At 40.8% G+C, this 12,040-nt stretch overlaps 1 protein-coding gene across 1 annotated transcript in view; it reads right to left on the minus strand.

The window, feature by feature from the left end:
• The window catches only part of gabra3 (gamma-aminobutyric acid type A receptor subunit alpha3), a 725,881-nt gene extending 718,206 nt beyond the window's left edge, over window positions 1-7,675 (minus strand). The window contains exon 1 of the mRNA XM_077197385.1: window positions 7,504-7,675. The gene's annotated coding sequence lies outside the window, so the exon portion shown is untranslated. The remainder of the gene's footprint in view (window positions 1-7,503) is intronic.
• Window positions 7,676-12,040: the final 4,365 nt, after the last annotated feature.

Raw genomic sequence — 12,040 nt, forward strand, 5'->3', positions numbered from 1 at the left:
GAGCGTTCCCACCGCGTCTCAACGCAGCGTCTCGTTCCCTCTCAGGGAACCAGGGTTACATACGTAACTTGAGACGTTTTATGACCTTATTTCAGTGACATTTATTTTTTGTTTTTTCACAAACCACGCATAAACATTATTATCTTAACTCCAAACTTTTACATACATGCTGCTGACATATTACTGTAGCAGGGTTTGTGCTGAATACAATGTAATAAGACTTTAGCCATGAAAATGTCACAAGTAACAGAAATAAGCACAAATGTCAGAGCATGTCAAAACACCTCCAGGACCCAGAAAACGCCTCAGACCCCAGAGGGTTAAAGGTATCGACTCATTTTTTGATTACATAACTCCTGACACAAATTAAGACATAACTGTCACTATACGTTTCTCAGAATACAATAGTGGTCAAATACTGAAACTTAAGTCTTATATCTTTTTAATGATGTATAGTTTGTCAAGGTAATACATTTAAATCTGATAGTAACTTTGAACTATTTAAACAAAAAAACGCTTCAGTGCGCCGGCGCTCTGGCAACGGTTAACAGGTTAATATAAAAGGATTTACAATTACACATCAACAGCGCCTATCCAGTGTTCACCATCTTAGCTTACTCAGTTCTAATGAAGTAAACATTACTCCAGTTTGTATACAAATAGCAATAAAATGAAGATATGGGGAAGCCTGCCAAATAAAATCATAAAAATTTTTTTTTTAATTTATATGACCTAGGACACTGTGTCTGACTGCAATACTAGCTTCGGTCAGAATGGCTCCAATGTGGCCATGTCTGAGCTGAGACAACCAGATACATAAATGTGGCTGTCTGGCACACTCTTCTTTGTGTTTTCTTCCTGCATGCTGACCACATGCAAATTTCAGTGGGGATTGTCAAATAATCCTACTTCAGAGGCGTCAAAACTGCTGAGTCATCTAGGAATACCAAATACTAAGGATTTGGAGAGCTCAGACACATTTTTCTACGTTAGAAAAAAGCAGTGCTTTTTTTCAGCTATCCCAGTTTGACGTGTAAATCTGGACTTTTCACCACTTTCCAGCATAACCGCCCACTCAAAAAGAGGCTCTGAGCTCCAAGCACTTGAGAGGTTGAAGTAACAGTGAAAAGTCTGTTTAGAGACAGTCACAGTTAAGATGTCATCTTGTTATTTGCCTCACTCTGCCTATGTGATACTGTAAACAAGGTGTAAAGGGTAGGGCAAGGTTAATGCAAAAACCTGCAACGCCACGGTAGATGAGTCATAGCTCATTTAGATTAAAAAAGGTGGTCAAATGTCAGAGAGTTGAAGAAGGTCTAAAATTCTAGAAAAACACTGCCTCTCTACCTCATGAATAAATAAATATTTAAAAATGAATTCAGTTTCAATATCTTGATTTTAGTTGCCTGAAAAAGGACAAGCAGTTTTAATATCTTGAGGACAGAAGCAAATTTTAAAAGTTAGGAATAATGGAAGGTTGGCCCAAACAACAGCACAAACTAATAATTTATCCTAGTAACTTTAATCACTTTGGCATCATTCCTTTACAGTCAAATGCTAATGCACAGCATAAATCTCTCCTTGAAGTAAGCGGAACCAAAGCCTTAGAGAGAGAGAGCAGACATAAACTGTTCCTCACTTCAGTTTTGCAGAAGTGCTGTAAGCGGGTTCATTTTCTTGCTTTAAGCACTGCATTTGGAGCTATAATTCTAACTTTGGCCTGAGCCAAGCTCACAAGCTAGCTCAAAATGGCTCCCTTGAGGGAGGAGTCTTCTCTTTTTTTTAGGAGCTCACAGGCCTTCAGCTTTCAGAATTTAACCTGCCATATTTCTTATCTGCCACAGACCTCATTATCATGACCTTGCCAAGAGATATGGGCTGTGGTCTTCACATCTTTAACGTGGTTTTCAATCTGTTCCAGGCAATTTCACAGCTTTATTTCTATATGCTTTCTCTCCCACCGATTTGCATACACACCAACAGCAATGCTATACGAGTTCATTTTTCTTATGCCTGGTTCAGAATAAAAGATTTTAGCCTGATTTTGGCACGATCCGTTTGACGTAGGGTGTCGTGGGGATTCGTAAATGACAACGGGCATCGGGACGCAAGATTCAATCATTTTATTTCGTATAGTGTGTCATAACTGCCGACAACCGACATCGCGTCTGCGATGCTTCACGACATCACGAAAAAAAGACTAGCATGTTTAAATTTTTTTTGGTCCTTCACGACGGGTTCCGTCAAGAGTGAGTGAGTTTGTACGTGTGCGTGCGAGTGAGTGAGCGTATGTGTGTGTGTGTGTGTGTGTATGTGTGCGTGAGTGAGTGCGTGCATGTGTAGGCTATGTGTGCGAGTGAATGTGTGTGTGTGAGACGGCAAGCGATGACTGGTCAGAAAGCAACGTGTAGTCTTTCATGTTTCTTGTCTACGACAAGACAATTTTAGGAGCCAAAAATGCGTAATCTGACACAGTGACTATCGTAACAGACAAAAAAATCATGTAATCTGAACCAGGCATTAGTGTTGAGCTGTATTAAGCAACCTTCAGTATGGAATATTTATATAAAATAAAGGTTATAACCGATAGACTGTAAAAAAAGATGGACGACGCCCCTTCACTCTCAATTGGTGAAAAGCGAAAACCGCCAAAGTCCTAATATGGCGCTGACATCTTGCGTTGCAGTAGTGAACGCGCAGAAACGGTTAGTACAAAGTTTACTGCAGAGCAACTCATTATGTCAGTGTAAAATAAACAGTTATGGATATGTATAGATTAAAGTTGAATCTCCAATCAGATCACTCTAAATTGTAATTTAGAAATGCATTTTCTATAAAGCTGCTTTGAAACGATATGTATTTTGAAAAATGCTACAGCTACAAATAAATGTGATTTGAATTAAATATAGGCTACTGGGGGCGGGATATATGCCTCACCCTCAGCACACATAAAGCTTGCCGCAAAGCACTGGCAAAAGTAGCCTAATGATTATGAATGTGTCTGGAAAAAATAAGACATTTTAATTGTTTATTAATAAACTAGTGTTTTCTGAGTCTGTGTTAGCAGCAAAGATGAAGATGATGATGCGGACTCGTCATTCCTGCAGTATAGTAAAAGCGTGCGTGCCTATAGAGAGAAATGCACTTTTTATTTGGATTACATAATCAAACTGTTTGTTTCAAATTTGTTTGTTTAAAAGTAGACATTTTAAGATTCTATAGGCCTATTTCTCATGTCTGTGAGACATGTATCCTATACGCTGAGTTTCGGTTCATTTGTGACGGACTCCAGTTATTCTTGCAGTCGAGATGGAGCAACTTTCTGCTCTTAAGTTTATTCTATATACTGTCAAGTGCTTCATCAGATTTGTCGTGTTGTCGTTGCTGGTCTTGGCTTGCTGTAGGCATCGAGTCTGGTGAAAAGTAGCACTTTTGATCTTTTCAACATATTTTCCATCTATGGGGGTTGGGATGCTTACACACACACACTACAGCCTCACGTGCGAGCCATGTCTCTTTGGGCAACCGCGTAAACTACTGTTTTTTCCGCCACAGCCAATCATGCTGGTTGCATATAGGCTCAATGACATTGACGAGATTAACCTCTTAGGTATCGAAATTTGGCACCGAAAAACAAGACGTTTCGATACTCGATAGTAGGGGTGACCCCGAATAGTCGAAGATTCGATGCATCTATAGGAGGAGCCTGATTCGACTACCAATCTCACGGTCGAATCTTCTCAGAGGTTATATGAGGGTACTCAATGTCTGATTTCACATAGAACTACCGGTTTTCTGTCAATACGTTAATATAGGAGCCTATTATGATAATGCTGTAAATACAAATGTGCAAAGGAAGAAACTTGTAATAAATATTTCTAATGTGCGTGAATTAATCCAAACACCCCCGTGACAGATTTAAGTTTCACTTTCGATACGTGACTGAAAGAGGAGCGTTTTGACGGCATGGATTTAAATCTTTACAAATGTCTGGGATAAGAAAATCTAAAGTGTGGATGCACACCATCAGAAAGGATATTTTCCCAGACTGGATTTATCATCAGGAAAACCATGATCGCACTTCTGCAGGCCAACGTTAACAAGTTGGTTTTCCTCGGGACATTCTAAAACGCTTAACGTGAAAAAAGCTTTTAAAATGCTTAAAGGGCACTTTTACATAGCTTAATGTATAGTACATACCTCATTAAGAAACCATACTATGTGTAGATAATCAGATGAACCCAGAATATGAACGAAACGTGTTCCTCCTATAGAAAGTCACATAAAGCGTTTTCTTTATAATAGCGGTTTTCAATGGGAGGAAAATTAACGTTTAATTAAACGCGTTGCGTTCATATTCTGGTTTCATCTGCTTTTCTGTAGGCTATACAGTAGGCCTATGCTTTATTAATAAGTATAGAATTTGATCTTTTAATATAACCGTCTCAGGATATTAAGCTGAATTCTTTGATGAACATAAAGTTAAAAACAACAGCATTTATTTGAAATAGAATCTTTTGTAACATTATAAATGTCTTTACTGTCACTTTTGATCAATTTAATTCCTCCTTGATGAATAAAAGTATTAATCCATTTTATTTATTTCCCCCAAAAAATAAAATTCAAATTCTTACTGACCCCAAAGTTTTGAACGGTAGTGTTTAATGTTATAAAAGATTATTTTTGATCACATGAATAAATTACACTTTACTATATATTTACATAGAAATCAGTGATTTACATTGAAATATTATTTCACAATATCACTGGGTTTGTTTTGTATTTTTAATCAAATAAATGCAGCCTTTGTGAGCAAAAGTGACTTCTTTTAAAAACATTAAAAATCATACTGACCCCAAACTTTTGAACGGCAGTGGGTGTGTATATATGTGTGTGTGTGTGTGTGTGTGTGTGTGTGTGTGTGTGTGTGTGTGTGTGTGTGTGTGTGTGTGTGTGTGTGTGTGTGTGTGTGTGTGTGTGTGAAAAATCTAAAATCTATTCCCATAATCATGCAGCCCTATAGTTTGTCTTTATATCAACATGTTTGCAGGTGTTTATTTATTTATTTATTAGAAAGGGACCAGAGTCCTGCTGACTTCAACATTCACATGAGTCTCTGTACATGAACATGGTAAAATGAAAAGTCAAACACCTTGGACATGAAAGGTATGTAGGCTACTATGTTTCAGGAATGGCACAAAGGTGTGTGACTGTTTAAGTATTTTTCTTTAGATCAGTGTGTTTACTAATGTGCTTTCTTCCTTTGTTGTGTATCTTTGGATTATGTTGTGTTGTAAATAAATCCAGACAATCTAAAAGCCATTCTTTTTTTAATTTCTCCTCATTCTTTGTGCAAGGCTCCTCATGATGATAGGGCCTGATAGCACCTGATAGGGCCATTAGGGGAGGGTCTTTCTCTTTCTAAGGTGTAAAATGCATTCATATTAATGAGAGATTCACGCCTCCTCGCATAAAGCTTTCTCACACAAAACACGTCATACAAATTTTAAATCAATATATTGTCTTATCTAAATGAGTATGTAGGATGATTTTCACATAGTTTTGGAGCAAATATTCTTGGCTACGTGATACAATTTTCATAAGTCTTGTGAAGAAATAATCACTATGGGTTTAATGACCTTATTTCAGTGACATTTGTTTTTTGTTTTTTCACAAACCATGCATAAACATTATTATCTTAAAACTCCAAACTTTTACATACATGCTGCTGACATATTACTGTAGCAGAGTTTGTGCTGAATACAATGTAATAAGACTTTAGCCATGAAAATGTCACAAGTAACAGAAATAAGCACAAATGTCAGAGCATGTCAGAACACCTCCAGGACCCAGAAAACGCCTCAGACCTCAGAGGGTTAATTGACTTGAACTCAGCAGAGTTCGTATAGCGCAGGATTGGATTTGTATTCAATTTAAGTAGACACATTTATTTGACCAAGTGTAAGGATCAATAATGAAGAAGTGTTTCTAAATAAGAGCAAACATTAAAAGCAGAACTGCTTCCATGATTAAATGAATTTCTCTTTTGTCAAACATGGCACTGTAAGGCCATCATACAAGGGCTGATAGTATGTCAAACACCATTGGATCTCGTGTCTAATTTAAAATGAAACTCAATTAACTTGCAAACATTAATGAGATTTAAATGCTACAGCTAACAAGAAGAATTTAACACGTTCTTTCTGATCCTCATACAGACCTATGAAATGTCATCAGGATACATGAAATATGATTCACAGCAGAAAGAAAATCATGGAAACAACATCCATTTTCCAAACCACTTGTGTACAGTTAGGAAGACAGATGGCCAGTTGGGAACAACATGATGATGATGATTAAATAATTTCTTTTTTGGGGTAAATATTCCTTTAACATTAGCCAACAATGCAACAATTTTGATGAGCAACGTGTAATTGCAGGAACTACAGTAGGCTACACGATAAAGTGTTTTTATATATTTCCAAAGCGCTTCATGTTTGCGCACTAAAGACACATCCCCTCTCGCTCTCCCTCTCTCTCTCTCTCTCTCTCTCTCTCTCTCTCTCTCTCTCTCTCTCTCTCTCTCTCTCTCTCTCTCTCTCTTTAAATAAATATTCAAACGCCTCATTCATTCCTTCTTGAAAAGCAAGGTCGCTTGCATTAGGAACTGGCCGTATAAGCGCTTTACTGTTGGGCGCATTAACTCCATAAGAACCAGAATAGGCTATTTGTTGACTGAAACGATTTGTCACGATATGAAAACCATGCAGATAACACAAACTACACAATACGCACGCGTAACCCAAGTGTTATCTCTTACAAACTGCGATCTGCCCGATCGAATTTGCAACACTAAGATGTAGTTTTTTAAACTGAATTAATTCGTAGTCATATTACAATATAGCCTATAAGTTCCGAATATTACAACAATATCACATTTCTACCCGATAACACATTAGAATTTTGAATAGAAAAACAAAATCATGAAATGTAGTACAAGTTTTCATTCAAGGTTATAGCCTACGTTGTTACAAGAGTAATCCAAATTTCTTCCACATTTCCTATTAGAAAAAATGTCCACTAAACGCACAGTTAGGCTACACGTTCACTTTTACCTACACAAAAGCTTTATGTCGCATCATTAGCAAGTATATTACAACAATGTGAATAAAATGCCGATCGATGGAGTGACTAAAATTCATCTTTTAAAAAACGCATATTATATTTGAGTGATATCCTCTCAAAGTAACATTCGTCAGTCTTGCCCGTGATAAGCTCCTGCTCTTGGTCAGGTTCACATCAGTGTATCGGTCTGCAGTGGCGAGAGGAGACCTGTTAAACCTTCAAACAAATGACGTGTTCCTCTCAAAACCACTTACTCGTGAATAAAACACTGCGGGATTTTACAAAGACGTGCCTTTAACGACGTCTTCCGATCTTCAAATGGATATGACACACGTTTTACGCACCATTCGCTCTAAAAAAATATGAAATGCACCTCACCAGAGATAAATCCTTTTTTTCCTCCGACGGACTTCAGACACTTTCTGAGCTCTGCAGTTGATTTCCACCTCTGTCTTTCCACTTATTTTCCAGCAAATTCGTTCATGTCCAATAGGTGACTGTTTTAAGTATTTGCCTCAGATGCTGAAAAAATGGTAGAGGGGGAGCGCTGGTAACGTTGGTAAGCCTGCCCTCCTCAAACGAACCTTCCCGCCCCCTCCTTCTCTCACGCACAGATTGGTGCTGGATGGCGACAAATTTCCCGCTCGGAGGGGGTATAAATACATCGCCGTGGAACGTTACGAAGCAATTAGATGAAGGCTACGACTACGGTGACCGATTGGCAGTGCGCCGCTAAACAATTAAATTAATAGTTCAGACAAAATTATGTTACAATTTCACAATACTCATGTTGTTCCAAATCTGATTTTCGTTGGAATCCGAACAGATTTTCTTTATTTTATTTCACGTAGGTTCATTATTAGGTTCAGTTAAATTTCCTCAGACCTTTGTATAATTAAAACAGATCCTATTGCAAATTGTGTGGACTACTTTTGTCATCCTTTTAGTTATAGGAGTTTATTGCACAAATTTTTTCGCCCCTATAATTGCAAGATGAGTCATCAATATTTCTGGTTTGTTTCCTGGAAGTAAAATACTTTAAACAAATTATGTATTAATTAGTCACACAACTATATAAGCCTAAATTTTACACAAATATCTACTAAAAGACAATTATGTAAACATGTGCTAAACAGTCCACTACCGTAGTAGCCTATACCATAGTGCAGCTGATAGAGATGAGCTAAAGCCACAATATATATATATATATATATATATATATATATATATATATATATATACATACAGAATATAAACTATATACTGTATATTGTTGATTTCATAAGGTCTGGGATCAGTAGTTTTTTGAAAAACAATTTTGAAAATGTACTCGGTTACTAACTTAACCTCGGTTCTCTCTAGAGAGGGAACGAGTACTGCGTAATATCTTACGCTATGGGGAAAACCTCTTTTCCACGAGATATTGAAGCCAAAAATTATCCTTAATTTTGTAAATAATGTAAAACGCTGTGCGGCAGCATGCAGACATATGAAAGACGGCTCGCGCGCCTATTGGCTGCCCTGTGGCAACAGCAGCAGTCTATCGAGAGAGGCCCTGCGTGACGTGATACCCAATGGGGGCGCTTCGCGCCCATTTCGTCACGTCCCGCCAGAATAGGCGGGCCTTGGCCTATAAATACGCTCGACAGGCTGATACAAACTGGTTTTCATCACTGAAGCGAACCAGCGCTGTTGTATGCACGGCAAGATACGCAGTACTCGTTCCCTCTCTAGAGAGAACCGAGGTTACGTTAGTAACCGAGTACGTTCTCTTACGAGAGTATCTCTCGTACTGCGTAATATCTTACGCTATGGGGAACACAATGCAACACGCCGTGCATACTGGGATCCGACACCAAAGTCCCAAGGGCAGTAGCCCGGGGCTCATATAGTGCATAATCACCGTAGACTCACAGAGAGTCAGAGAAGAGGGGCTACAAGTAGGGCTGCACAATGAATCGAATTTCTAATTGCGATTACGATTACGGATGCCACGATTACGTAATCGTTCAAAGCCTCGATTACAAAGGAAAATCCATTCTGCGTGTGTGTGTTTAGAGCATAATTATGTTATGAAAGGCGAATCACGACTACTTCAGAAAACCCAGCACAATATGACATACCAGGCAGTGACGTAAGTGTACGCTGAAATAAAAAGACTTTCACCTCAGAAAAACGGACTTTACTGTCTTGGTAGTCGTTATACTGTGCTCGTAGCGCGCACTCTTCAATTGTACGCGCAAATGCGGCGGCGCGCGCTGTGTATCGCTTCACTGTATAAAGTGCAAAAGAAACTACAAGCATGCAACGTCGTCACAATGTAAATTACTAAGTCACGAAATAAAAGTAAAATACCAACAAATCACGTGTTAGCTGAGAAGGATTTGCACGCAGGTATGATTTTCATTCTATTCACCAGGAGCTGTTTCATTAACAGTTCTTGTTAGTATTGTGTATTCACCATGGTAACTGTCGTTTCCATAACCCCAAAATGCCCCTTTATTTTCACTTTGTGTTATTTTTTATATTTTTAAATGACTGTGGTGGCTCATATCAACATTGTATTAACAAAAACTACTTTGGGACTGCTATTTAATTGCTTTAGCAGCATAGTCCTAATGTTTATCTATTAGTAGGCTAGTCTTTACAATTAGTCATTCTTACAATTGATGTGTATGTTAAGTAAAGGGGGGCAGTACTTGTGTGTGTGTGTTAATTTTTTGTGTCAACATGTATTATAATACGCCTATATATATTCAATGTAAATTGTGATAATCGTAATTAATAATCGCAATTACAATTTCAAGGGAATAACCGGCAATTGTGATTTTTGTGATAATCGTGCAGCTCTAGCTACAAGCATCATTCCCCATGAAATAGCATCCCACGGGAGCTAGTTATGTTAACAGTGTTTCACGCAGACAGGGTGAACGTGTTCAGCCTGAACTGGGTATAAGTACGGGTTATTCAACACTCATGGAGCTGTTCTATCGATCAGTGAGCGATGCACAAGCAAAACTCAGCATTCTACGCCGGCGCAGCGGGGCAGATTGTACTGAATTCTAGACCGACAGCAGCTTGGCCTGTAAGGCGGGAACCTCTAGGTTATAAAACCTTGTAAAGGTTATAAGAAACCTTATAAAACCCAGTCCCTTGGAGCGTCTGCCAAACAAAACAAAGAGCTGCTCAGTCTGTCTGAAGACAGACGAGCGGGACACATAAGCTCTCAGTGCCCTGACAGGGCAGAGGAGACTCGCATCCTCCTACTCATAATGAACCGGGAGGGCGCACAGGGAAATAACCTGGGCCCTGAACGGTGTGTTGAGGGATTTGGGCACATACCCATGCCTTGGTTTGAGTATGACTTTTGAGTCATTAGGCCCAAACTCCATGCATGACGCGTTTACTGAAAACGCTTGCAAGTCCCCTACATGCTTCACTGAAGCGAGAGCCATAAGGAATACCGTTTTGAAAGACAGATGTTTCATGTCTGACAAATGGATTGGCTCGAATGGGGCACCTTTCATGGCTTCAAAAACCGTAGAAAGGTCCCACACAGGGACTGAGGGGGGTCTGGGAGGATTCAGCCTCCGAGCTCCCCTGAGGAATCGCACGACCAGGTCGTTTTTCCCCAGTGACTGGCCAGACGTCGGTTTTGCAAACGCCGCTATGGCCGCCACGTATACTTTGAGCGTGGATGGGGTTCTGCCCTTATCCAGCAGCTCCTGAAGGAAGGAGAGCACTTCCGTAACCCCGCAGTCTGCGGGTGAAAAGCCCTGAGCTTGACACTAGGCAGAGAACACCGACCACTTTGAGGAATAGAGCCGTCTAGTAGACGGGGCTCTAGCCTGCGTGATTGTGTTTAACACTCTCTCTAGGAGGTTAGCGGGTACTCGTTGATGGCCCATACATGTAGGGATCATACATCCGGGCGAGGATGCCAAATCGAGCCCTTTGCCTGAGAGAGGAGTTCTCTCCTCACCTGTATCGGCCACGGGGCAGTGCTGGTCAGCCGCATCAGGACTGGGAACCAATTCTGGTTCGTCCAGAGCGGAGCCACGAGCAGCACTGGGCATCCGTTTTCCCTGATTCGTTCCAGCACTTGAGGCAGGAGCGAGACGGGGGGGAAAGCATAGAGGGGGCAGCGGGGCCATTCGTGGGCCAGCGCATCCCTGCTCTTGGAGAAAAAGTTCGGACAGTGAGCATTTTCTTGGGACGCGAACAAGTCCACCTTTGCTCTGCCGAATGTCTCCCACAGCAGTTGGATCGTCTGCGGGTGCAGCGACCATTACCCTGCTGGGACATTGTTTCTGGACAGACAGTCTGGTCCCAGATTCAGGCGACCAGGCACATGCGCTGCTTTCAGTGAAAGCAGGTTGTGCTGAGCCCAGACCAGGAGGCGTTCCGTCAGCCTGTAAAGGTTTCGGGACCTGACGCCACCCAGGCGATTTATTTATGCCACCACTGACATGTTGTCCGACCGGACTAAGACGTGGCGGCCTTTTATCTGGGGACAAACGCGCCATAGCGCGTTGTCGACTGCCAGCATTTCCAGACAGTTTATGTGTAGGAGCTTTTCCCGTTCTGACCACTCGAGCAGCGCTCCCCATCCCGAGGTGGAGCCGTCCGTGGACACCACCGTCACACTCGAGGGAGTCCCCAGACTCACGCCTGACTGACACCAGTTGGCTATTTTCCAAGGTTCCAGAGCCGAAACGCATTTCATGTCAACCCTGAGGCGAAACAGACCAGAGGTCCATGCCCGGGGTGGAACTCGCGCTTTCAGCCATAACTGCAGTGGGCGTATGCGAAGAGGGCCCAGCTGAAGTACCAAAGATGCCGAGGCCATGAGGCCCAGACTTTTCTGAAACCTTTTGAGCGGGACTATAGAGCCGCGGCGAAAGGATTTCGCGGC

The sequence above is a fragment of the Siphateles boraxobius genome, unplaced genomic scaffold (genome assembly GCF_051911475.1).
Source record: "Siphateles boraxobius isolate OS27281-9 unplaced genomic scaffold, OSU_SipBor_1 11, whole genome shotgun sequence".
NCBI lineage: Eukaryota > Metazoa > Chordata > Actinopteri > Cypriniformes > Leuciscidae > Siphateles > Siphateles boraxobius.